General features: G+C 38.2%; 1 long non-coding RNA gene across 3 annotated transcripts; it reads right to left on the minus strand.

Moving 5' to 3' along the window:
* Nucleotides 1–9,157: 9,157 nt before the first annotated feature.
* LOC117678358 (uncharacterized) lies at nucleotides 9,158–25,122 on the minus strand. Of its 3 annotated transcripts, none has more exons than XR_015732643.1 (4): nucleotides 25,037–25,122; nucleotides 23,797–23,864; nucleotides 10,789–10,887; nucleotides 9,158–9,299 (listed from the first exon to the last, which is right to left on the minus strand). It is a non-coding gene; the product is annotated as an uncharacterized LOC117678358 (long non-coding RNA). The 3 variants fall into 3 exon arrangements; XR_009621629.2 differs by lacking the exon at nucleotides 25,037–25,122 and adding an exon at nucleotides 24,908–25,032; XR_015732642.1 differs by lacking the exon at nucleotides 25,037–25,122 and adding an exon at nucleotides 24,877–25,032.
* Between the last annotated feature and the right edge of the window lie 1,111 nt (nucleotides 25,123–26,233).

The raw sequence follows: 26,233 nt of genomic DNA on the forward strand, positions 1-26,233 counted from the left end.
CACCCTCAACCCTGAAAGACCATAATATCAGAAGATCCCACACCACAACCAATCTAAGACTCTGTGGAAAAGGCAGGATACAAATCAAACAAAATAGGGAAGAAAAACAGCAGTGCTCAATGAAAACTGTTGTATTTATCATATTAAAGGAAAGTGATCTTTTCTATTGTTCAACAACTTGAACAGGAATTTGGGATATTCTATGAATAGCCAGTAAGTTGATAGAACTGGATTCCTTCTATGCTTGTTGTCACATCTAAATCAGTGTTTTCAAACTTGGCAACTTTAAAATATGTGAACTTCAACTCCCAGAATTCTCTTCCCAACAGCTGGCTGGGGAATTCTGGGAGCTGAAATCCAGACATCTTAAAATTGCCAAGTCTGAAAAACAGTGGTCTAAGGCTTCAATGATGGCAGCAAATTGGATGACGAAATAATAACCAAAGCTTAATCCAGCCAAGACAAGGAGCGTATGAGAATTGTGTTTGTGTCTATTTTTGTGTGTATATCAAAATGGCCAAGGTGATGACTGCAATTCTAGGTAGCGCCAGCACCATGCATGTAAAATAGGGTGGGATTTCAACTACAGTTACGGCCACAGGAGTCTACTTCTGCCTGCCTTGTAAATTGCTGTTGTTCTTGAGACAATCGATTGCTTCCAATTCTCTATGACCTGTTGGGCAATGTTTATGAAGGTTGTTGATCAGGAATTGCTTCTCTGAGTTCTTGTGAGCTTAGTTTGTGGTATTAGCAATAATACTTAGCCACTATATCTCCTGCTGGCCTCTTTTTCTATGGCCTTTATGGTTTGAGGTGATTTGATTGCACCTATGTGTTTAATACATTTCCTACATTGCTTCTTGAACCAATCTTGATTTTTTGAATTCTGCAGTCCTTTGGAAAATATCTTTGTGAATCTGGCTGAATCTGAAATTGATACTCCTACACACAAGGTAACACTTGGGTTGGTAAAAAAAAATGTAATTACTATCAATCAGCATATAGGCATATGGAGGTTAGGATCTGGGACATCTTATTATCACATCACTCTATTTTCTTTAGCTCGGTGGTACCCAGAAGCTACAGTTGTATTACAGGCCTTGGTTCTTGTAGCCAACATGGATATTAAGAATGCTGGCTGGGGATGATTGGAACTGTTAAACTATTTTGGAAAGTGTCAGATGGGGGAGGGGCATTTCAGTGGGGGTTAAAAACTACTCATGAGAGTCCAGGGACCTTGACCTTCATTTTTAGTTCAGTTTGATTCATGCCAACTGCAGTCAAATGTGATGGAAGCTGGAAGACGCAGCAGATGCCATCTGGCAAGCAGCAAAGAACTACCAGTACATAATATCTGAAGCAAAGACATGTGTCCTCCTTCAAACTGCCACAATTTAAAGCCCCAGTGCTCCGATAATGATGTACCTTAGTTCCCAGATACTCTCAGCAGAAACTGTGTCAGCTTGGCATATATTCAAAAAGCCTTTCTATAGAAGGGTAAGCAGATAGATCCTAAATATATATGCTTACAATGAATGAATTGCAGTCTGTTGGCTTCTGAGAGGGATGCAAGAAAGTGTTGCTAGATGTTCTTAAATTGATATGAGAACATCTATTTAAAGAAAGAAGACATTCATGATGTTTATGGGTTCTGGATAAGGAGTAGCAATTAAATCTGTATGCAAATCTCTTCGATCAATAGGCTTAGTAGCACAGGATGGGAAAATGTTTAGAAATCCTGTCTAAAACAATGTGGTTCTAGAGAGATACCTAATCCTAACCCAAACTACCTAACCCTAACCTGGACCTGAACTTGATGAATTGCATTTGAAATGACCCATAGCAATTTCCTGCATTTCTAACCAGCAATACAGTTTTGAATGTGCTTTAAGGTACGTGTATGTGGGCACTAGCATCAGGCAACAGGAAACTAAAAGTTCTGAGAATCATCTCATGGATAATAATAGTGCAAAGGTGCTGAGACAAAATTATGAGGTGAAGGGGAAGTTGAGGCTGCGTGCCAGGCAACAGTTTGCAAGAAAGCAATATGTTACAATTATAGACAAAACACTGTCTCTTTGTTTACACCAGATTCTGGATGTTTATCACTTACACATTCATTATCATGGTCTGTATTTGGAATGAGGAAGGAAACAAACTCTGATGATGAGTGTTATGTGTTTTTATTCTGCCTTTCACCCCAATCCTTATCTAGTTTTGCATTTGGAAAGGCATACATAACAAACAATGCAGTTCTATGCATAGGTCCCACCTCACTAACTGGTATGTAGTAATTTATTGATCGATTAATCAAATTTAATAACATAGCTGCTCATCTGACATGAAATGACACACAACGATCACATAAAACCACCTATATAAATACAATCTTCATAAAATATAAAATAATCGTTATTGAAAAATAAAATATACGAAGAAATAATACATGCAAAGCATAGGTATAGAGAAAGTAAATATGTCAATATTGAAGCCATCTTAAGATGTTATTGGTTCTCTGAGACATAACCAAGTCTTGAGGGATTTCTGGAATATTAACAGGGATGGAGCTGGAATGTGACTTAGTAGGGGAAAATGTTCCATTCGAAGGGTGCCACAGCAGAGAAGCCCCACCTCCTGGCAGTCATCAAATGTAAGATTCTAATAGATGATGCGAACAACATATTTTCTCTGCCAGATCTAATGAGTTGGGCCCATGTAATCGGGGAGAGGCATTCTCTCAGATAACCTGGTCCCAGGCCATGAAAGGCTTTAAAGATTAAAACCAGCACCTTAAATAGGACCCAAAACAAACTGGCAGCTAATGCAGCTTGCGGCCCAGAGGTGTAATGTGCTGTTCTGAGAACCCACATAACTGCCCACATTGCTACATATTGCACCAGCTGAAGCTTCTGGATACATTCAAGGCAGCCTCATGTAAAGCATAGAAGTCCAATCTGGAAGTGACCAAGGTATGAGTGACCATGAGCAGAGTCTTCCAATCTAGGAATGGACCCAACTGCTACACCCCATGAAACTATGCAAAAGCACTCCTAGCAACATCTGCCACTTGCTCTTCAAGCAGGAAGTGTGAGACTAGGAGGACCCTCCAGATTGCACACCATGTCTGTCTGGGCACTGCAATCCCATCCAGTATCAAAAATGGCATAGTTCTAAAACCCAAAGACTGTGCTAATCCAATGCCAACAGAACAGGAGAACAAGCCCAGCCGTCTCCAGCCCAGCCAATCCTCTCACCAGTTCCTCAATCCGCTCCTTCAGAAAGTGACCCCAATTTCCTAAAGTAGCCCACAGTCCAATCACTGCCAATTCAAATTAGAAAAAGCAACTGCCAAAAATCAGGACAACCAGGCAAAGCAAAAGAGGCAGCTATAGCCATCTTCCAGTATCTTGTTAAAGTCCAGTCTAGCCCCGTCTCCATCCTTGAAGTCCAAATAGGTAGAAAAGTCCACCTCCACTTTATACAAGCACCACAAAAAGCCATCTTCATGCATGTCATACCAAACAATTAAGAAGAGAGCCTAACTGTGGCTCTCTTAATTACAGTACATGAGATCACAATGCTAGTTCTTCTAACAACTCTTGCTCCTTATCTGTTTTTCTACTGCAAGTAAAACATGAAAAAGGGCAAAGGTTAGGCTCAGAAAAACTATTGTATGTGAATATATGTATCTTGACTGTGTGGAATCCATGTGTACATAACTTATTTATGTATTTATCAAATTTATGTGGCTGCCCATCTCACACAAAGTAACTCTGGGCGGCATGTAATAAAACCATGGTGGCACAGTAGTTAGTATCCAGTATTGCGGGCTAACTCTGTCCACCACCAGGAATTCAATCCTGACCGGCTCAAGGTTGATTCAGCCTTCCATCCTTCTGAGGTTGGTAAAATGAAGACTCACATTGTTGGGGGCAATATGCTGACATTTGTAAACTGCTCAAAGACGGCTGTAAAGCACTATGGAACAGTTTATAAGTCTAAGTGCTATTGCTACTGTTATTGCTAAACATACAGTCTTATAAAGCCACTTAAAACTCTTAGATAATTAAATCTAAATGAGAACAAGATCACATGAGGGTTGAAATCAGAATGGTATACATATTGCAATAATTAATGTAGGAGATCAAGCTATGTCCCTAATAGCAAAAAATTATGAAAGCTAATGTGAATTTCATGAATACATGCATTCTGTTTTGTTAACATCCCTCATTAGGATTTCTTTGAGAGGATAAACGATAATCCAAATAATACTGGATTATAAACTGTTGAGCATTTCTCCACCTAAAAATCTCTGGTCACAATGCACATATGAAAGAGCTCACATCAATATGATACTTTTATCAGTCTTCGTGCCCTCAACTGTTTTAATGGAGTGGATTTTGTAGCTGTTATGAGAGGAGATTTATTTACAGGACATACTTTATGGGGATAGGTAAAACCTAGCACCTACCTAACTGTATCTTCCTGGGAGAAAGTGAAAGAGACATTGCTTTGTGTGTCTGGGTAGAAGGAAGTGGCCTCAGATTAGCAGCTAGTCTTTGTCTTAGACAAAGAACAGGCAGCATGATAGATAAACAGAGGCTCAGAATAAATTTCTAACTTTCTATGGAGCTACATGCATGCATCGGGGTGGGTTCCACTTACCTTTACTACCGCTCGTGCACGCTTCTGCACATGCACAGATCACCCATGATGATGTTGTGGCGGGTGGGCGGAGCCTCCGCCGGTTTTACTACCAGTTCTATATAACCGGACCGAACCGGGAGCAACCCACCACTGGCATGCATGCTTGCCAGCTTCTTTCGCGGAATCATCTCCATTCCCCCCAGCCCCGGCCACAAATCCAGAAAGATTAGGGAACTCTGCTCTAGCTGACTTTGGTAGTTTTTTTTTTTTAAAAAATATTTATTTATTGGAGTAGTTAAAGGAACAGAAGAGCTACACAAATTAAAAATAGAAGACAGAAAGGGACAGAGCAGATAATAAAGTATCGGTAAATATAATTACTGTAAAATTTAAAATTAATTAAATGTAGAGAATTATGTTATTATCTGAAGAAATTACTATAAATGTCTATACCAATTCTGAACATCAAATTAATATTAATGTCATCTCTGTTTGCTATGTTTCCAAAGAAAAATGCATCCAATTATATAAATGAAAAAGATCAAAGAAATGAACAAATAAAAAAAAGGAAAAACAGAATGAAAGAGTCTGTAAAATCAGTAAAAATGATATTGGGAAATGTTGCTTTAAATTCACCCATTGAATTTAAATTCACCCATCACCCATTGTACTCGTGTGATGATTGCATCAACCTATTTATAAGCATTGAAATTGTTTCTAATTACTGGCTTTACATCAATTGTTTCCCTCTTAAAAAGCATACTCTGTGTAATTGAGTTTGACTTGTGGTATGACACATGATATATTCCCCATGGACAGCCCTAAGGCCAGTTTTGCATAAGGGTTCATGTGTGTCATGGTGAGGCCTATACTGTGCAAGGATCAGTCTTGTAACTCTGTGAAAGAAGGAACACTTGAGAATATAATGGCATTTTTAATGTGTTTCTGATTTCATCAATTATGCTCCTTGCTGTCAGAATTTCAGGTTCAACCGTTAAGACTACTTATTCTTTAATTCAGTGTTTCTCAATCTCGGCAACTTGAAAAGGTGAGGACTTCAACTTCCAGAATTCTCCAGCCAGTATAGCTGGCTGAGGAATTATAGGAGTTGAAGTCCACACGTCTGCAAATTGCCATGGTTGAGAAACATTGATCTAATCCAGGGGTCTCCAACCTTGGCAACTTTAAGCCTGGCAGACTTCAACTCCCAGAATTCCCCTGCCAGCATTACTCTAATCAACCAAGGTTGCCAAGGTTGGAGACCCCTGCTCTAATCAATGACAAATTTGAAAGAATTCAGTGATTCCTTGTTTTGGTTCCTTGCCCAATAATGCAGAGAGAGATCTCTCCCTTCTCATTCCTTGGCCCTCACATACCTGTTCATGTATTTCCCTTGAGATCAACCGTTCAGCAGAAAGGACAAATTACTTCACTGCATTCAAGGTGATGCAAAGTTGATTCAGATCTTGCCTCTGAGATCTGATTCAGTCATGGCAATATTTTTTTTTAGCTAATAAATATAGAATAATAAACTTTCTCTTGTGAACCCGTTAGAGCTGCAATACTGAAAAATCTAATCTGGAGTATTCTATCACCTCATACTCTAGTTTGTTTGTTTGTTTGTTCATTTATCAAATTTATTTGTTGATCATCTCAGGGTTCAAGGCAACTCTGAGTGGCGGTGGAGAAGGGTTCAGCTACCTTTGCCCATTGTGCAAAAAAACAAAAACAAAAAAGCCCTCACTAAAAAGCTATCAGAAGGAAGCTTTTTGAATAATGTGACTCATAAACTGGGCTAGCTGGAAGATTCTATTTTGCTGTTTGTAATAAGGATTGAAAAAGGCCAAGTTCCATTTTATTTAGGAACTTAAACAACAAATCCAACTTTCAGCTTCATTCCAGGCCAAACTGGATTTATCCTATCAAAGAACAATGAATAACGAATGTGCCCTGAATGTCCCAAGCCATGTTTTCTTATTTAGAGTTATGATTTGCCATCTGGATTCCATGTGTGATAGTTAAAAAGCATGTAATGACATATGAAGGCTGACATTCTATTATTACACATGGGAATGATGTTGATGATGATTCTGATCTAGGAAAAAGATTACATCTCTGAAATGGAAAATTTGTGCAGAGAATGATAAAAAATTTAAAATAAGCCATGTGACTAGATTACTTGTGATCCTGTCATTTGCCCCTGATCACAGAACAGAATTACACAGCCTGGAGGTGACTTTCTTCTAGCATCAAAGTCTGGGGAAAGCCTCATCCTTCCCTGAAGGGGTTGCCAGGAACGTGTTGACCCTGGTCGACTACAAAAGACAGTTTTGCATAACCAGTATTAGTGTTATTATGAAACAGTGCTCCTTCATCCTTATCACCTTTATTGCTTTTTGGCCTTTGTTTGTATAGCCATCAACCAACTGAAGTGCAGTCACTGGTAGGAAGTCTGCTTCTGTCTTCACATTTTTTGTACTACTTATGTTTGATCAGCATCGCTGCTGTTGCCCTGGGTTTTGACAGTAGCCGGCCAAGCTTACACTGGGTGAAATCCAAAGCTGTCAGATTTTACCTCTTAAGTAACAATATCACTGATGCTCCAAGATCTGAAAATCACAGTCACAACCATAGAAGGTCAACCACAGGAGGGGTATAAGACAACCACTGTGATTGTGTGATTGAAGTCTCATCACTTTTCATGTTCTTTGATCACACAATTGGGTCCTTTACAGACACCCCGCCAACATATGATCAACAGCCAACTTAGACATTTAACTTGAAGGACTGAAAATAAAGAAGTAACATAAGCCAAATATTCAATTCAGAAAGATTAAGCTAAAAGTTACTCCCAGAAAGAAGGTATAAACTTTATTTAACCTTTCTGCTGAACACCCTTCCCCAACTTTTCATCTGTAATGTTCCAAATGAACATATATCTTTCATGGTTGCTATGATAAACAAACCACACATGACATCTCAGGCAACAGAGTCCTGTGAGAGTACTATAGCATGTCAGAGGCTAAATGGATAACAATATTTTATATATCCTTATCTTGGCCCAACTAGGCCTAGGATGATGACTGCTCAGATCTTCAAGTCCAGACTAAGCACTGGGTTTTAAAGGATTTTGAAGTTCTTAAAAATTGACATGGGGTATGAAATAGATAACCTAATTTTTTTTCTCCCCGGTTTAGGAGAATATATTCCCCTTAGTAACCCTTTTCAGTTGTGGACCTGACAAACAACTATTGTTCTGAAGCCTTTGTTCCAGAGGTCATGAACAGACTAAATAAATTTGCCCACAGGTACAACAAATACAAGATACTTGTTGGGCTAATATTTGTTGAGCTGCATAAAGCAAACATTCCTACTTCAGCAGGAATTACCTACTATTCTACTATCTTGTGAGTGGTTTGCTTTCCACATATAACATCACTTCTGACCTACAAAGAACTACACTGGGTTTTATTCATGACAATTAGCCAGGATAATGAAAGGAAACCTATATTTAAATTTATCTGAACCTCTCTTAACATGTGAGCTAAGGCTCATTGTAATGGTCACCTGAATTGGCTCTGGGAGTGGAATTTAATTTCTCAATAATTACATAATCAATTTGGGCATGTACAATTTTTTAAGGAGACAGCCAGTTTGGTTTTAGTGAATAAGGAACCAGGAGACTGTAAGTTCTAATCTTGCCTTAGGCATGAAAGCCAGCTGGGTGACTTCGGGCCAGTCACTCTCTATCAGCCCATAACATCTTGCTTGCACAACTAGCCAGTTGGTCAATCTTGCCACAACCAATGGATCAATACTTGGTTGATATGAAAAAAAGTGGAAAGAAGGAGGAGGAGGAGGAGGAGGAGGAGGAGGAGGAGGAGGAAGAAGAAGAAGAAGAAGAAGAAGAAGAAGAAGAAGAAGAAGAAGAAGAAGAAGAAGAAGAAGAAGAAGAAGAGGAGGAGGAGGAGGAGGAGGAGGAGGAGGAGGAGTTGGAGGAGGAGGAGGAAGAGGAGGAGAAGGAGGAAAAGGAGAAGGAAGAGGAGGAGTTGGAGGAGGAGGAGGAGAAGGAGGAGGAGGAGGAAAAGGAAAAGGAGGAGGAAGAAGAGGAGGAATTGGAGGAGGAGTTGGAGGAGGAGGAGGAGGAAGAAGAGGAGGACGACGAAGAGGAGGAAAAGGTTGAAAAGGAGGAGAAGGAAGAGGAGGAGTTGGAGGAGGAGGAGGAGGAGCAGGAGGAGGAGGAGGAGGAAAAGGAGGAGGAGGAGGAAGAAGAGGAGGAGGAGGGGAAGAAGAAGAAAAGAAGTTTCTTAAGATTTATGTATGTACTGTATATCTAACATGTATACAGTATATGTGAAACCTGGATACTTTTATTTGTTTTATATGAATATGATAAGACTGCAGATATCTAAGGTTATTCAAGAAATATACTGAAATATATTGCTTCAGACTACCATAGGTCATAGACATTTGCTATAAAAAAAGAAATGTTTCCTCCTACACTCTGAAATCAATTTCATATGTGGTTTTTATTAATCTCCTGGTAACAATTTGGATGGACTTGCCACCTCCAGGGTGTGGTTAGGATGTCCTCAGCTCGCGTCAAGACCTTTCTTGTTGTTTCCTGCGTGGGAGGGCTGCGGTTGTTGTTTCTGAAAAGGAATGTCATATGATGGGTCAGCAACTTTGGATCTCTCTGTCTGAGTTCCACTTCCTTCCTAAATTTGATAAACAATTAAAGGAACCATTTGTTTATGTGTAATGTGTGTGTCTCTCTTTTGGATTTTTTAAAAAAGTTACTTCATTTATCATTACTGAACTGTTGCTGCTCTGTTTCTCTCAGATGGAGTGGGAAAAGCCTGGCATTTCTTTTAGGGACTCTAGAACTCCCTTCTCCTTGTTTGTTTGTTTTTTAATTTATATTTTTTCCTACTGTAGGATTGTGGAGAATATGAGAACCCATGCACCATTTGGTGACCTTGTATTAATCTAAGAAGGCAATTGCCCTAATGTGTACTTGTTGTGTGAAGGAGTCAGGTAGAAGAATAGCCTAATGGCTGAAGCATTGCTCCAAATGACTACACAGATTGGTACAAAAACAGCAAAAATATTTGCTGCCAGCTCTTAGGGATGTGAAAGCTAACCAAGAGTCATGGTATTCAGTGCAGTATCCCTTAACTAATTCATCCACATATACATACATTATTAAAGGTGTTTGTGTTACCATTTTAAATTTAAAATATAGCACTAGACAACTCATGACCCATTGGATCATTGTTTCAGAGATATTAGTTTATCTAAACCGAGAAACAGAATGATTAAAGGCAGGCAAAAAACAACAACAACAAAAAAAAAACAACAACAGTGGGATTGGGAGCAACTTCCAACTTCCTGCTGGCTTTCCCACTGAGTTTCCTTGACGGAAGCTGAAGCATCAGAAATCCTCTTCCCTTCCCTTAGGTGGGGGATTGAGTGAGTGAGAGATTATGCAAGCAGCCAGGAAGATGTTAGGGAACACTGAAAATGAGGATAAAATGAACACAACAAAACCATGGCAGCACTGAATCAGCCACAACTCCCCCAAATTTCAATCCCATGGATTAGTCCATTTGATGTACCCCTACCTGTGCTCATTTCTGCGTGACCGTATTAAGCAGCACAGCAGCATCAATAATCTCCTAATGTTATGGTAGTGCTATGATTTAAGTGAACTGAACATGTGAACTGAGTAAACTTAAGAGTATCTTCTTAATTTAGTGTTAGCAAAGAGTTCTAATTGTGGCTCAACATAGAGTCAAATTCATCTGTTTCTAATATATTTGAAATTCTTCTGGGTTGTAGGAGAAGAGAAATATTACATGTACTGTATATTTCAACTAAATATACAGTAATATACTACTGTATATTACAACTAAAACAAATGTAGGAATTATTTACACAGGCTTGGCTGACTAAAGTGCTAGACATGTAAAAATATGTCCAGGGTTTAAAATTGCTAATTGAGCCATTGTCTATGTGTGTATATGGTATGTATATACAAGTTGCATGTGATAAGAAGATGAGAGTCACTTTCATACCACACCCTTTTTATCATCCAATTCTTCACCAGGTTCTTTAAAATTAAATTGCAATTACTTTTACCTCTGTTAATCCTGAAGCATAGAGAAGATACGAAGAATGTCTTGGGGCAATCAGTGCACGTGCTTTCCCGTCACAAATCAGTCAGTGCTCACTGAAACTCTGTGAAGATTTGATTTAGAAATTTTGTTGAAGGCAATTCATTTGAGCTTCCTTTTTTTTTCTTAAACCGAATCATCAGAGTTGAATGTACAGATACATTTCTCTAAACTAAATTTCAGTTTGAATCAATTCAAATGGTATCAAATCAGAATATTGTATTGAACTATGAGAAATTAGTGATTTGAATCAAACTGATGAGGGATGAATAACAGAAGAATATAAAGTAAATTATTCAAGCAGAACCTCAACCCCTGTGAGTTAACCTCTGGTTCTGAAATCATAAAAAACACCTATTTCATACCAAAATAAAATAAAATAAAATAAAATAAAATAAAAACTGCTAACCCCATGCTCCGTATTTTCCAATGTGTTAGATTTATAGATAGATAGATAGATAGATAGATAGATAGATAGATAGATAGATAGATTAATTAGAGATAGAGATAGAGATATAGAGACGAGATATATAGATATAGATATATAGAATAATCTGAGAAGTTACCATGAATGGAAGCTTTCCAGATGCAAAACCAGAAGCCTCTATTTCATTTAAAGGTCCCTGTAACTGTGGCAGTGAAATTATAGTGCACTGACAATTTTGCAACCACCCACTTATATCAATAGCTTTAATTATAGAGTTGAATGAATGAGTGAAATTAAATCTAGACAAGATATTGAAAGCTGTTACTAAATAGAACACTGGACTAAGGGATAGTATTCACATTATTTTTTGGAATGGGCTGCCCTCTTTTTGCATTAGACATAAATTATTGTAAATCCCCCAAAATCATTCACTGAGACGGGTGGTTATAGAAAACAAACAAACAAACTCAGCTGTTTATCATATCCAACATGGTGAAATTAGAGAGCTCCTGAGCCTATCGTAAAATGGTACAAAACTCCCATGGAAGTATAGCTCAATAGCTCTGCTCAAAAGTTTCCAAAAGGTCTCCCTTGCTTGTGGTATCTATTTTAGTAAATCACTCCAGGCTGTGAACATACCCAATACCCCTTCCTAATCCTAGTTTCCTCACAACAATCGCCCTGTGTGATGAATTGGGCTGAAAGAGGGGAAGCAACTACATGCCAATCCATATGCAGACCCTTCCCCCCCTTAAAAAGATGTCTTCAAAGCTTAAATGTGGAACATGATGTATACCAAGACCAGAAACCAAGCAATATTCTCACTAATAAATTAGAAAAAATAGGAGTTGTTTCTTCCGCCTATTATTCACCACTTCACAGTGATAGTTCTCAAAAACATTTCCTTAAGATTCGGATGTCAGATATTTCATTATTTTGTTCAGAGGCCTTATTTTTGCATTCAGGTTCAACCGGTACTCAAATCCTTAGCAGAAAAGTAAGAGTGTCACAGCCTCTACCTATAAATTCCCCACCCTTGTCTTGTAGAACAATTGCCGAATTGTTCTGAGATGTTAACCCACATAAATTAGCTCCAGCTATCCAGTGTTTGATCTGGTTCTTTTGTGGCTGTTGGGTTGCATGCAGATGTGTGAGTCTTGTCTTACCACCTACATATTTATATTACTTACATCTCCTCTTTCATCTTAATTGACTGGAGTCTCTCAGATCTATGGTGTGGGCATGACAACTAAACTTTCTTTTTCTTATACAGGAACAGTTACAGGAACAATTTCTGAACACTGTATAATTTATTTCTAGTTCAGGAAAAATGTACTAAATATGCCCACCTCTCCATATGCCTATGACTCAGCCACAATAAGCATAGAGAGTTGTTAATCTGCTTCATCTGATTTTCCTCACCAAATCCCAATCTTTTCCAGTCTGTGGCCCACTACACGCTTTATATTTTCAAATGTGCAGCTAAAAATGTAAAGTGTGAACTCAATCAATGAGTGTTTCTGAGAATGCTTGTGACAAGTGCTTTGTCCCGATGTGAGGGAATATTTTCCAACCAGGAGGAGAATCAAGTGAAGGCACCCAAGGAACCTGATGCAAGATCCAAACTGCAGCAACCGACCCACATTCTTGATTCCAGTCTCAATGAATTCAACCTGTAACCGAAATTTGGTCCATTCAGCCCAGGGGTGGGTTCTACTTACCTTTACTACTGGTTCATAATGGGATCAACTGGTTGTGGCAGGTGGGCGGGGCCTCCCACCGGTTTTACTACCGGTTCTATAGACCCGGACAGAACTGGGAGCAACCCACTATTGATTCAGCCCAAGGGAATCCTGCTACCTCTATGTGGCATGTCAGACAGCAAGGAGTGCTCAACCACCAGAAGCCACTTGGGGTAGTCAGAACAACCTAAAAGTGACCAGGCATCAAGAATCATCTAGCAAAGACTAGATGTTTCCTTGACTCAAAGTCTATTCTTAGTGCAGAACAAGACTGAGCTGTAGCCCAGTCATTCATGCCTTCTTTCTAATTCTTAATCAGGAAATCTCAAAAACTTCAGCTCATCTCTAAACTAGAAATGAATATTGTCTTGCCTTGGAATGGGTCAAGACCCAGCCCAAGGAGCCATAATGTAGAGGTATTTTCAGGAAAGAGCCAAGCAACCTTCCTTTTGGGGGACACATTTGGTGACAAATTTGGATTTGTTACTAGTTTTACTGTGGTTTTTTTCTCTTCTATGTTCCTTACTGGGTAGAAGGCTAATGGTTGCTATGATCAGGATTTTCATAATTTTTAATAATTATTATTTTCATAATTACTCAAATTGAAGGAGACATTAATATGCAATATATGAGTTATTGTTCCTGATATTATGTGGTTCTTTGCTTACTTTTATGTATTTTTATGTTTTTAATTGTTCTAGCTACCTAAATGAATAATTCTCTATTAAATTTCAGGGATGATGATCTTTGTGGTCATATGAATTTTTAAATCTATTCCTAATGGTCTGGGACAATCCAGAAAACATGAAGGGAAGCAGGAATGAGTAACCTTTTGTATGAAAAACAGCACAGTAACCAATGGAAGATCAGAATGCAGGCCTAGGAGACCTGGTGTTTGCCAGATGTTTTGAATTACACTTTTTACAGTCTCCAAGCACTGGCAAGCTTTGGGGGATTTTGACACTAGTAACTCAACACATCTTCATCATTAGGCTGCTGCTTCTTATGGAAAAATGAAAACATTCAAAATGTGTACAAAGTGGCACAAAAATCTATAGTTAGAATAAAATCCATGACTTGGGAAACTAAACTAGGATATGGTTAAACCTTTCCACCTGGATTCTTATTTCAGAAGGCATTATTCAACTGTTTGTCTAAATTTTCAGGCAAAATTCACAACTTCCCAGTTCTCCTTCAGCAAACTCTCCCACTTGAATGGACTTTTCAGCTAGATATAAGGTGGTGTTTGCTTCCTTGTGGAAGCATAGCTATAAAGTAATTTCCATGTTGTTACTGCTGTTGCTGTTGTTCAGTATAATAAAATAGTTTATTTCAGAAAAATGTTCTGGAGAAGCAGAGGATTCATTGTGCTGAAGTGAAAGATACCTTTAAAGGTGTTTGGCACTGGTACAGGGCTGGAATCAAAATAGTCTCAGACTTACATAAGAATTTATTCAGTCATTATGGAAGTATCCCATGTCTCTCTTCCCTAGAAGAATACATAACTTTTCTGCCAAAAGTAACAAACTATTTCCTTTCTCCTTGTGCTCTGGAAAGCTTGAAGATAATGTTTGCGGTTGCCAGTTTGTGATTGTGAAAGAACCCAGTTTATGGATCCCAGAAGACTAATCAAGTTCATAGCAACACTATGGTGAAAAAATAATGCAGAGAATTAAAAACTTGTTTTAGTGTTGATCACAAGCCCAGCAACTTCAGCTTAAACCCTTGTGTTGGAGTGCAAAACACAGGATTACTACTTCAGTTCACCTGGTGTGTCTCAGACTAACTCATCCTCATAGTTCTCCACCTTTACTGGATCTGCAAAATGCCCTTCAAGAATACTTTTTAAAATATGAACTGCACTTTTTTGGGGGGAGGTGAGCTTTTGACCTTCTATTTTTCAGGGAGGGAAACCCCCCCCCATCTATTTTAGCTTGGAGTTGTGCATTGGCTGGGAATCCAAAAAGCTGACTGGGATAATGACTTGCAATATAATTTAGGATTTCTTTGAACTTGTGCTATGCTTTACCATTTTTAGCATCATGGTATAGATTCAGATCAGAACATATGTCCATGTCCAGTCATATAAGTTCCTTGTTTTCATCCACATTATTTTATATTTCTCTTTTATCATTTCACAGCAAATGAGAAGAGGCCACTCAAATGCAATCATATCCAGTGCCTTTATTGCCTCTATAATCCAGAGGCTGTACTTCCACAATATCGTAAGCGAACTCCCCAACATCTGAAATCAAGTCAACCATCATTTTAATGGTCCTGATATAATGCTCCTCTAGGACATTGGAGAAAATTAAAATGGTATTTGCATTCATACCAATGGATAAACCAATAGAAAAGAAGGTAAAGTCAAAATTTAGTAAATTTAGTAAAATTTAGTAAGAAATTAAAAGTAATAATTATACACCATCATTAAGGGAAAAAAAAGGAAAATAAGTTTTTGTATATATGTGTACTTATATACATTATATATACTTTGTTTGTTAATACTGTTGATTGTATTTTAAGGTTGTGAATGTTTTATACAATTTTATCTTTTTTAAAAATCTTATAAAGTTTGTTTTTTAAAATTAAAAAAAATAAAATGGTATTTGCAGTACAATATTAGGCCAGATTTATTAATATATTTTTTTTAGCTAGGTGGGATAGACAGCTGTGTTCTCAACAGCAGAACAGAGATGACAACTTCCTCTTTCACTTCCTACAATACATCAAAGTGACAGTTTAAGAAAAGATAACAGTCAGCAGTTATCTTGACCATTTCATTATGCACTCTTTGGTGCATTTGTGTGTGTGTGTGTGTGTGTGTGTGTGTGTGTGTGTGTGAGAGAGAGAGAGAGAGAGAGAGAGAGAGAGAGAGAGAGAGAGAGAGAGAGAGAGAGAGAGAGAGGGAGAGGGAGAGGTGGGGGGAGGGAGAGTCTTGAAAGTAGTTCAGCCCAACACATAAACTAAGCTGAGGGATCTGAGGAACACTACTTATGGTACCATATCAACATTGCCAATGAGCTCAGTTTGCTGTCGACTACAGACTTGGTCTGGATTTGGCTTCTTAGAGACGTACAGCATGAACAGCTTCAGCTGCAAAGCAAGAAAGTATGATTTTTATTAAGGGTTTTATTGGCTGTACAAAGCCTAGAGATCTGCTGTCTGCCAGCACCCTGCAGTGGAAAACTCAGGCTGTTGCTACTCTCATTTGCTGCTCCTTCTCCTTCCTTTTACCTTGAATAAATGGCTGCAGTCTGAAGGCTTGCAACGATGCCAGCTGGAATGCATTCCGTTCCTTTTTAACTTGTTAGACATGCAAGACAAGTTTACAGTTTGCTAGTCTGCGATATTTACAGTTCTCTTGAAAGCCAGCCCTGCACTCCTCTTTGGCAGATAATGACAAAGTCTGGACTTTAGAGTTCAAAACTGGTGCCGGTAGAGAGAAACTCACTCTCTTTTTCCATATCCTGTCTTAATAAAGACCATGAGGTCCACTGCTGAATTTTGTCTGTATAGAAGTGAAGTCCACAAGGCATCCATTTAATTACTGGGGTCATTCATCCTTGCTTAGTTACAGGAGCTTCCATTGAAATATTTCAAACTTACTTCAAACTTTCATAATATTTGTTAGAAGTAAGAAAAGGAATTGACTAATTTACCAAGGCTACAAAGTGAACAGTTGTCACAAAGAAACAAGAACTATAAAAATACAAAAGACACTGCATAATATAATACCATACCATGCCAACACAAATTCCTTCTGTATTTCATAAGACAGTAAACTGAAACAGGAAGGAAGAAAGGAAGGAAGGAAGGAAGGAAGGAAGGAAGGAAGGAAGGAAGGAAGGAAGGAAGGAAGGAAGGAAGGAAATGATGGTGATAAGGACCCTATAAGTTCTGTAAAGAGAGACTTGAAGATATAATAGTACTTTTAAAGGCATGTTACACACACACACACATACACAAATACTAAGACCAACCAGTGTTTGTTGAGTCATATTGTCAGATATGGAATAATGGTGTTAAATTTCAGTAAGGTAGATTGTAGTTGAATATTTGGAAAATGTTTTTAACAGTAAGGTTCAACTGTAGAATTACAGTAGTTCAACAGTAGAACTAATGACCAGGGAAAATTTTTTTTCCCCATGGGATCCTTTAACAAGAGGACATATTGAAAAATTTTCAGAGATGCTTTCATGTGGAAGTTTGCACTCTCAATTCCAAGAGTGGATTTGATGGTCTAAATATCCTGCCTCAGTTCTACCATAATATGATATAGGAACTATGGGGAGCTTGTGATGTTCCTATTGGGACTCCAATGCCCATCAAATTATAATCAGGAATGCTGAAAATAGCAGTTCAGCAATTTCTGGAAGCCTACAAGTTCCCACTCCTAATAAACAGAGTTAGGTAGAGAAAAGCTTGTAATAATATCACACTGAGGCTAATGTAGAATGTTATTTTTTTTAAAAAAAGTGCAAGTAATTCAGTTTGAATTCTACCTACAATTATTATACTAACATCTGATTTGTAGAACCATTTGTTAGAACTTTTAAGGGGTATCTTATCTTATGGATGGGGAGGAACAGGCTCAGGCTCAACCCTTCCAACACTGAGTGGCTGTGGCTCCCGGCATCCCGATATAGTCAGTTGACTCCATCACTGACTATTGGGGGCGAGTCTTTGGCCCCCACTGAAAGGGCTCGCAATCTGGGAGTCCTCCTGGATAGGCAGCTGTCTTTGGAGGAACATCTGACGGCTGTTACCAGGGGGACCTTTTATCAGGTTCGCCTGATTCGCCAGTTGCGGCCCTAGCAAAACATTGTAAAGCCTTTTAATATGCATTGGACCTTTCTCTCTTATATGTCTAACCAATTCTTCCTCATGCAACATAATACCAGTTTTTTGGTCCTCTTTCCATCTCAGTTGTAATTGATTATATTGTAACCAGGTTAAATTAATCCCTTCGTCCAACAGTGTCTGCAATGTCTTCAACTGCCATCTGCCCGCATCTGTAAAAAGAACCTCTTTGTATAAAAACCCCCCGAGTGACATTATATTTGTATTCCACAAGGTATGACCAAGATCCAGCCATAGCGGTATTTTATAATCCCATTTGAGTCGGTGCTTCTTCCAAACTCTCATCAAAGAGTCTCTAAGTATATGACTTTTAAATACTTTATCAACTTTGTCATCATAAAATAGGTAAGCATGCCATCCAAATTCAAGATCAAAACTTTCTGCATTCAATATTCCAGCCTTTTTACTTCCAAACCAATCACTTGTTAAAGTTAAAGCTGCTGCATCATAATATAACTGTAGGTTTGGAAGTTTAAGGCCTCCTCTTTCTGGAACATCTTGCATAATTTTCAATTTCACTCTCGGCTTTTTCTCGTTCCAGACAAACTTATTAAGTCCAGTTTGCCAAACTTTCAGTTGTTTATCACTTTTAAGCACCGGAATCATTTGAAACAAAAACAGAAATCTTGGCAAAATGTTCATCTTAACTGCTGCTATTCTTCCAAGTAAAGACAGTTGCAGCTTTTTCCAAGTCTCCATGTCTTTCTGAGCCTCTCGCCACAACACCTCATAGTTATTTTGAAACAATTTCATGTTTGATTCTGCAACCTGAACTCCAAGATATTTTACCTTAGGTACAATTTCAAAACCTGCCCTCCTTTCAAACTCATATTTACGATCTTGTGTCATATTTTTGACTATCATTTTAGTCTTTTTTGAGTTCACTCTGAAACCTGAAACTCTACCATAGTCTTGTATAATGTCGTTCATCAAGATTATTGATTCCATTGGTTGTGATAGGGTAACCACCAGATCATCTGCAAATGCCTTTACTCTATAATCCTCTTGCCTTATCATTATGCCTTTCAAAATTTTTGAGTCCCGTATTGTATTTAGCAAGACTTCCAATGTTAAAATAAATAAAAGTGGGGACAACGGACATCCCTGTCTTGTTCCTTTTTCAATTTTAAACTCTGTCGTCAAACTTCCATTAATAATAATCTGTGCTTTTTGCTCTTGATAAATTGCTGAGATTGCCTGTGTAAACTGGTCCCCAAAGCCCATCTTTTTTAAAGTCTTTAGTAGAAAATTCCAATCCACTCTATCAAAGGCCTTCTCCGCATCCAAAAAGACCAGCACTGCAGAAATCTGTTTATTCTTATCAAGATATTCCAATAAGTCTATTACTTGCCTTACATTGTCCTTCATGTATCTACCCTCAATAAATCCCGCTTGGTCCTCATGAATCACCTTTTGGATTACTGGCATCAACCTGTTGGCTAATACCTTCGCGTAAATTTTATAGTCTGTATTCAAAAGAGATATTGGTCTGTAGTTCTCTGGTTTTTTAGGACCAACTTGTTCTTTTGGTATCAAAGATATATAAGCAGTTGTCCAGGATGGGGGTATTTTACCCCCTTGTTGAATATTGCAAAATAAATCTCTAAGTTGTCCCACCATTTCAGCTTGTAAAGTTTTATAGTACACTGCAGTCAAACCATCCGTGCCAGGAGCTTTGGCTGTTTTTAGCTGTTTAATTGCTGCTGTTATCTCCTCCTCTGTTATAGGATAATTCATTCTTTCCTTTTGTTGATCAGTAATTTTTGTAACTCTCTTATCCTTTAAATATTTTTCTATAAGTCCATTCTGCACCTCATCTTTGGCATATAGTTTAGTGTAATAATCCACAAAAGCTTCTTTAATTAGTTTTTGTTGAAAGATTTCTTTCCCTCCAATATCAATACTATCAATAGTCCGTATACTTTGTTTTTTCCTCAATGTGTAAGCCAACCATCTGCCCGGTTTATTAGCATTGCAAAATGTATTATGCTTCGCGTATTGTAAACTTGTTGCAACTTGTTCCGCCATAAGCATTTGGAATTGATCTTTCAAAAGTTTTATAGCACTTCGTATTCTTTCATCTGTTGGGTTTTTAATAAGTAACTGTTCTTTATTCTTTATTTCCATTTCCAACTCAGATCTTTTCTTTTGTCGGAACAGTCTATGTTTAGAATTCATGTAGATAAGTACCCCTCTCATATAAGCTTTACTTGCATCCCAAACAATTTCAACTGGGGTACCTTTATTCAAATTTATTTCAAAAAATTCTTTCAAATGCTTTTTAAGTTCTATTATATTTTTTTCATATCTAAACAGGTTCTCATTTAATCTCCAAGAACGTCTCTCAACCTTATCCATCTCGATTTCTATCCATACAGGACTATGATCAGTCAAAATTCTTGGAAAAATCTTTGTTCTTTTTGTCTTAACAAGTAGATCATTTGACAACAAGATAAAATCAATCCTAGAAAAAGATCTATGTCTATCAGAAAAAAAAGTGTAATCCAATTCATTTGGGTTATGTATTCTCCAAACATCTTTTAGTTCCATATCTTCTTTCATATCAAAAAAGGTCTGTGGTAATCTAATTCTAGACTTTGCCAAGCTCTTTTTATCTAATTTAGAATCAATTACTCCATTCCAATCTCCCATAATTAAAATAGATCTGTAGTCCCATTGCAATATTTTAGTATGTAACATCTTGTAAAAATAATCCTGTTGTTGGTTGGGAGCATAAATTCCAATCAAAAGAATTTGTCCATTTGCTGTAAACAATTCAATTGCTACAAATCTACCATCTTGATCTACTTCTATAACTTTTGCTGTTAATTTTTTATTTACATAAATAACCACACCATTCTTTTTCTGCGAAGTTGAAGATATATAATGTGCTCCTAGTTTTGAGTTTATCAAATATTTTTGATCTTGAGTTGTAATGTGCGTTTCTTGTAAACATATTATATCATTATTAAATTGTTTCAAATATGTAAATAATTTTTTCCTTTTCTGTGCTGAATTCAACCCATTGACATTCCAAGATAAACACTTAAAGGTCATTGACCTCTTCATGGAGCGCGGAGCAATATGCTTGAAGTTCATCCACAAGCTTCGATCTCGCTCCTCCCATAGCGCCAATCTCTTGTGCAGTGCTCTTAACTGCCTTCTTGTCTTGTCTTTCCTGTTGTTGTTGTTGCTTCTGTTTAAGTAGCTTGGATTGAGCTCTAGTTATACGTTGATCTTTAACTTCAGTCAACTGAATCAAATCCAAAATTGGAGAAGAATCCAGCGATGGCTCACTCAGAATACCTCCTTCTGCACCTTGCACGTTTTCTAATTCCTGCTTAGACTGTTCTTTCAATTGCCTCTCTTCACTCTCCTTAATCTCCAGAACTGTAGATGTACGTGGAGATGGTGTTCTTTCCATAAAAATAGTACTGTAAAAGTGTTGCGCCTTCTCCACGGTATTCAACCGATATCCTTCTCCCTTATATCTGAAAATTACCCCAGCTGGTGCATCCCACCGGAAGGGTATCTGTAAATTTTTCAATTCCTTAACAAGAAAACCAAATTCTTTTCTAGCTTTCAGCATTTTAGGAGGTAACTCTTTAAAAATTACAAGCCGTGAGCCCCCCACTTGTATAGAGGTGTGGAAAGATTTTTGCAGGATATCATTTCTAATTTCTCTCTCAGTAAAGTATATGACCACATCTCTGGGTAATTGTCTTTGCCTGGCCACCCAAGAGTTCACTCTGTAAATTTTATCTATTTTATGAAATACCAAATCAGGATTAACTTGTAGAATCTTAGCCAGGGCTTCAGAGCAAACTTGTCTCAAGTCCTGTCTTTCCTCCTCTCGAATTCCCCGAAGCCGTATGGCAAATTCCATCGCCCGGAATTGTATCATAACAATCTCATCTTCAATTCTCTGCATTTTATTGTCAACTTCATCAATTTTATAATCATTGTCTTTCATCCTAACATTAACTTCTGATTTAAATTCTTCAACTTTAAAATCAACTTTCCCAATAAAATCTGCCAGGCCAGACGCCACTTCTGATATTTTTTTGGTCACCATAATTTGGTTCTGTTTCACCATGTCTTTAATTTCATTAATTTCCTGCAAAAATTCCTGATGTGATTTTTGAAGTTCCTGTTGTGATTCTTGAAATTTATCATCCAAAGTTTTAGAAATAAATTCTTTTAAATCTGCCACATCAAATTCTTTTTTCTGAGTTTGTAACTGTTGAGCAGGGGGAAGTTGCGTTTGCTGTTTGTGTGTGGGGGATCCCCCCCCTAATGCCTTCCCTTCCTGCTTCTTTGAAGCCATCCTGGCTCGTGATCTAGTTTTTCTAAAGAGGGAGGTTCCTTTTCCTTTCCCTCCTGCACAAAGACTTCTAAAAAAGTCCCCCAGATTTGATCAAACAAGGGTTAAAATAAAGCAAAGTCCAATATTGAAAAGGGAAAAAATTTCCGAGTTATTTCTCTTGTAACAAGCAAGGCAGCTTAGTAGCAACTTGGAAACTTTGTAGCAAAACAAAGTAACTTCACCAATCCACACTCGCTGGCTCGTTAACTCTGAAGCTAGGCGCCATGTTTTTTCAAAGCACTTTCACTCACTCGCATTTTCTCAGATTGAAAAGTCAACAAAGTGCTAATACTTGCGTTTCCAAATTTCAGGATTCAGGTAGTTTCGCTGTTTATTAAAGCTGGTTCTTTCGCTTTAAGTTTCCTGCAGCCGGCTTGTTCTGCAGAAGCAGAATCGTCCCACGCCGCCCGGAGTCTCAGCAGGTTGGAAGGGAGCCGCGCCTGTTTCCTCCCCAGAAACAATTCCCTGGGGGGTTACAGGGGCTCGACCTGTACCCTGCTATCTCTCCTCCAATAATCCTCAGGATTTTGAAGTTTTCGAGCCGCTTCTCGATCGCGAAGCGGCTCTACAGGCGGCGGGGCTGGCGGAGCTTCAAAGAGCGCCGCCGTCGCCGAAGACAAGGAAACCGGAAGTCCGCGGCCCTTTCTTGATCGGGATTCCTTGTGCACAGTCACTCACGCCCTCGTCACCTCTCGCCTTGACTACTGCAACGCTCTCTACATGGGGCTCCCCTTGAAGAGCACCCGGAGGCTCCAGCTGGTCCAGAATGCAGCAGCGCGGGTAGTGATGGGAGCAACATGGCGCTCCCATGTAACACCGCTCCTGCGCGAGCTGCACTGGCTGCCGGTGGTCTTCCGGGTGCGCTTCAAGGTGTTGGTTATCACCTTTAAAGCGCTCCATGGCATAGGGCCTAGCTATCTCCGAGACCGCCTGCTGCTACCGACGACCTCCCACCGACCCGTGCGCTCCCACAGAGAGGGCCTCCTCAGGGTGCCATCAGCCAAACAATGTAGGCTGGTGGCCCCCAGGGGGAGGGCCTTCTCTGTGGGGGCTCCTACCCTCTGGAATCAGTTGCCCCCGGAGATAAGAAGAATCCAGGACCTCAATGCCTTCCGTCGTTCCCTGAAAACCCATCTTTTTCAACAAGCCGGGTTGGCCTAAGAAGAAATTTTTAAAATTTTTAAATTTTTAAATTCTTTTAATTAGTCTGTGATTCTTAACTTTCGGGCCAAAATTTATATATATTTTTAAATGTTTTAATATTTGTATCCTATGTTTTTTATCTTGGCTGTACACCGCCCTGAGTCCTCAGGGAGAAGGGCGGTATATAAATTGGAAATTAAATTAAATTAAAATCTTCAAAATGAGGAAATGGTACTGAGTCAGAGGTTATTTTGTTTGAATCAACTCTGGTTGAATTTGCTACTCTGTGTGTGAGGCAAAGACAAAGAAAAGGAAAAAGAAAGCTGTCAAACCCAGAGAGCAAGTACGATTGTTACATAAAATTTGTCATGAGTCAGTCATGATGGAGGAGTCCCAGTTACAAGCATTCTATTAGCTCACTTAGTTACATACTTTTTTGGCCCGCAGTTCTTCATTTTCTTTTATGCTGTATTTTTCCTCATCATCTGCCATGAGAAATACTGAAAAACACAAGAGATTGTTTATTTTTTAGTTGATCCAAATAAAAAGAATCATGTTCCTCTGAATTGGACAACAAATTAATTTCAGAGTACAACTGATGAAAGTTGGTTTAGAAGATGCATATGTACTCGCTGTGTGCTTTTATAGAAAGTATATCATATAGAGTTAAGGACTTCCTCGGGAGTAAATATAGAATGTAATCTTATATGCATGTCTAGTGAAAATTATGCCACACTGAGTTAAATTACATTTAAGGTGTAATTGCCACAGAAAATTCATAGTAATATCAATCAGAAAGCATTTGGCAGCCTATTATTTATTTATTTATTTATTTGGCCACCCAATTTCCAAACAACTCTGGGTAGCTTACAACTGAAAACCAATTTATTAAAAGAAAAATACAACAGATGAGAAGAACAATAAAGAACCAAACTGAATTAAACCAAACAAACTGAAAGGGGAAAGAGGCTGTCTCCAAGGCCTAGGAAGACAACCAAGACTTCAACAATTTCCTGAAAGGCACAGCATATTTAATACATTAAGAAAAGCGGCGGGGGTGGGGGGGGATGAATAGTTTCTTGAGTGGAAAACTTAGAACTTCCCCAGCTTAAAATTTATGGTCAGTATATTGTGAGATTAAGGAGTTTTCAACACTACTGCTTGATGTTTGTGGATGTGCCCTCTCAGTTTTCTGTCTGTTGCCCCACATAGTTCAACCACAAGTTCAACTAAAGTTTCAGAACAAGTCAGTTCCAGAATTCCTACAGCATGGCACTTAAATGAATCAGCCGTTAACAAATAACAGATAACTGAGATAAGTTTCATCTATGAGCCATTCAAGAAAGAAAGCAAACTAAGATCAAGGAAAGAAGTAAACAGACCAAAATATACTCTTCCTCATTGCACCACCTATTAACCAGTACCCAGATAAGCAGGAACCAGCACCAGATAAATATGAACAATCAAAGAAGAAACAATACCCCACCCAAAAAGCAATCAAGGAAATAATACCCCAATCAGAGTTGGTAGGACAATTTCTCACATATAAACAGCCAGCAAACAGCACTCCTCCATGCACTGGTGATGTTACCTAGCCTGGTAAGGAAACATCTTCAGGAAGCGAAGCAAGCTCAGAGAACACCAAAAACCCAACAACTCAATCCTCACTTACAATCTCTATTGGCAGCATGACACAACGTATTAAGGGAAAACCAGACATTGTGGCTTCTTCCAATGTGCGCTCTCTGTCTCTCTCTGTCTCTCTCTCTGTCTCTCTCTCTCTCTCTCTCACACACACACATACACATTTTATTATTAGTATATATGTGAACAGAACATTGCAATATATGTCTTAGAAGAAAGATAGGAAAAAAGTAGAATAAAAATGTAATAATTTTTCAGGCTGATTCATATTTAATTGTTCCAACTTGAGAGGGGCGAAATCAGCCAAGTGGGAGGGAATGGTGTGTGTTTGTGCTAGTTTCATATCTTTAGTATGGCAAACTTATGCAGTGTAACACAGCTGTGAGTCCTTTGTAACTTGGTTGGATATAATACATTAATGCACGTTCAGTTTAAATGCATAAGACACACTTAATAAGCATTTATGATCCAGACAAATTAGAGACAGGATAAATATAGAACTCAGTTGTCTCATGTGAACAATCATATCCTTATTGTAACCATAAGGCAGAAATATTTTCCTGTTGCTCTTTCTGAACACTGACACGTAGATAGAAAGTGCTCAGCCAAGGAGGTTGGTTGGAAGTCTGTAGGAAAAAATATAGCTCAAGCTTTTGAGTGGTCTTTGGACGCTAAAACTGTCTGATCAGGGCAGATTTCTGAACCTGATTAATCAAAATAAAGTTCCAATTAATTCAGTTGTCCTTCTATCTAGGATTTGGCCATGTAGATATAGGTAATGCAGATGATTAATTGTGGCAAATTGCAGAAAATTAACCAATCTATTACCCTCCACCTAGAGACAAACAACCTGCTCTCCAACAAACAATTTGGTTTCAGAAAAAAATTTATCCTGTAACTACTACATTGCAAAAAAATATGGATTACACATCTCGATCAGGGCAAAGCAATAGACTTCTGTAAAGCTTTTGATTCAGTGGTACATAACAAATTACTTCTAAACTAAAATCCTATGACATTTCTTATATATATATATATATATATATATATATATATATATATATATATATATATATATATATATATATATATATATATATATATATATATATATATATATATATATATGTAGGTCTTTGGTTATTCGGGTCTTCTCCCACGTAAAATTGGAAGTGTCTTGGCGACGTTTCGACGAAGTCTCATTCGTCATCTTCAGGCTGGTGTT

The sequence above is a fragment of the Pantherophis guttatus genome, chromosome 2 (assembly GCF_059756535.1).
Source record: "Pantherophis guttatus breed Tessera chromosome 2, ASM5975653v1, whole genome shotgun sequence".
NCBI classification, from domain to species: Eukaryota; Metazoa; Chordata; class Lepidosauria; order Squamata; family Colubridae; genus Pantherophis; species Pantherophis guttatus.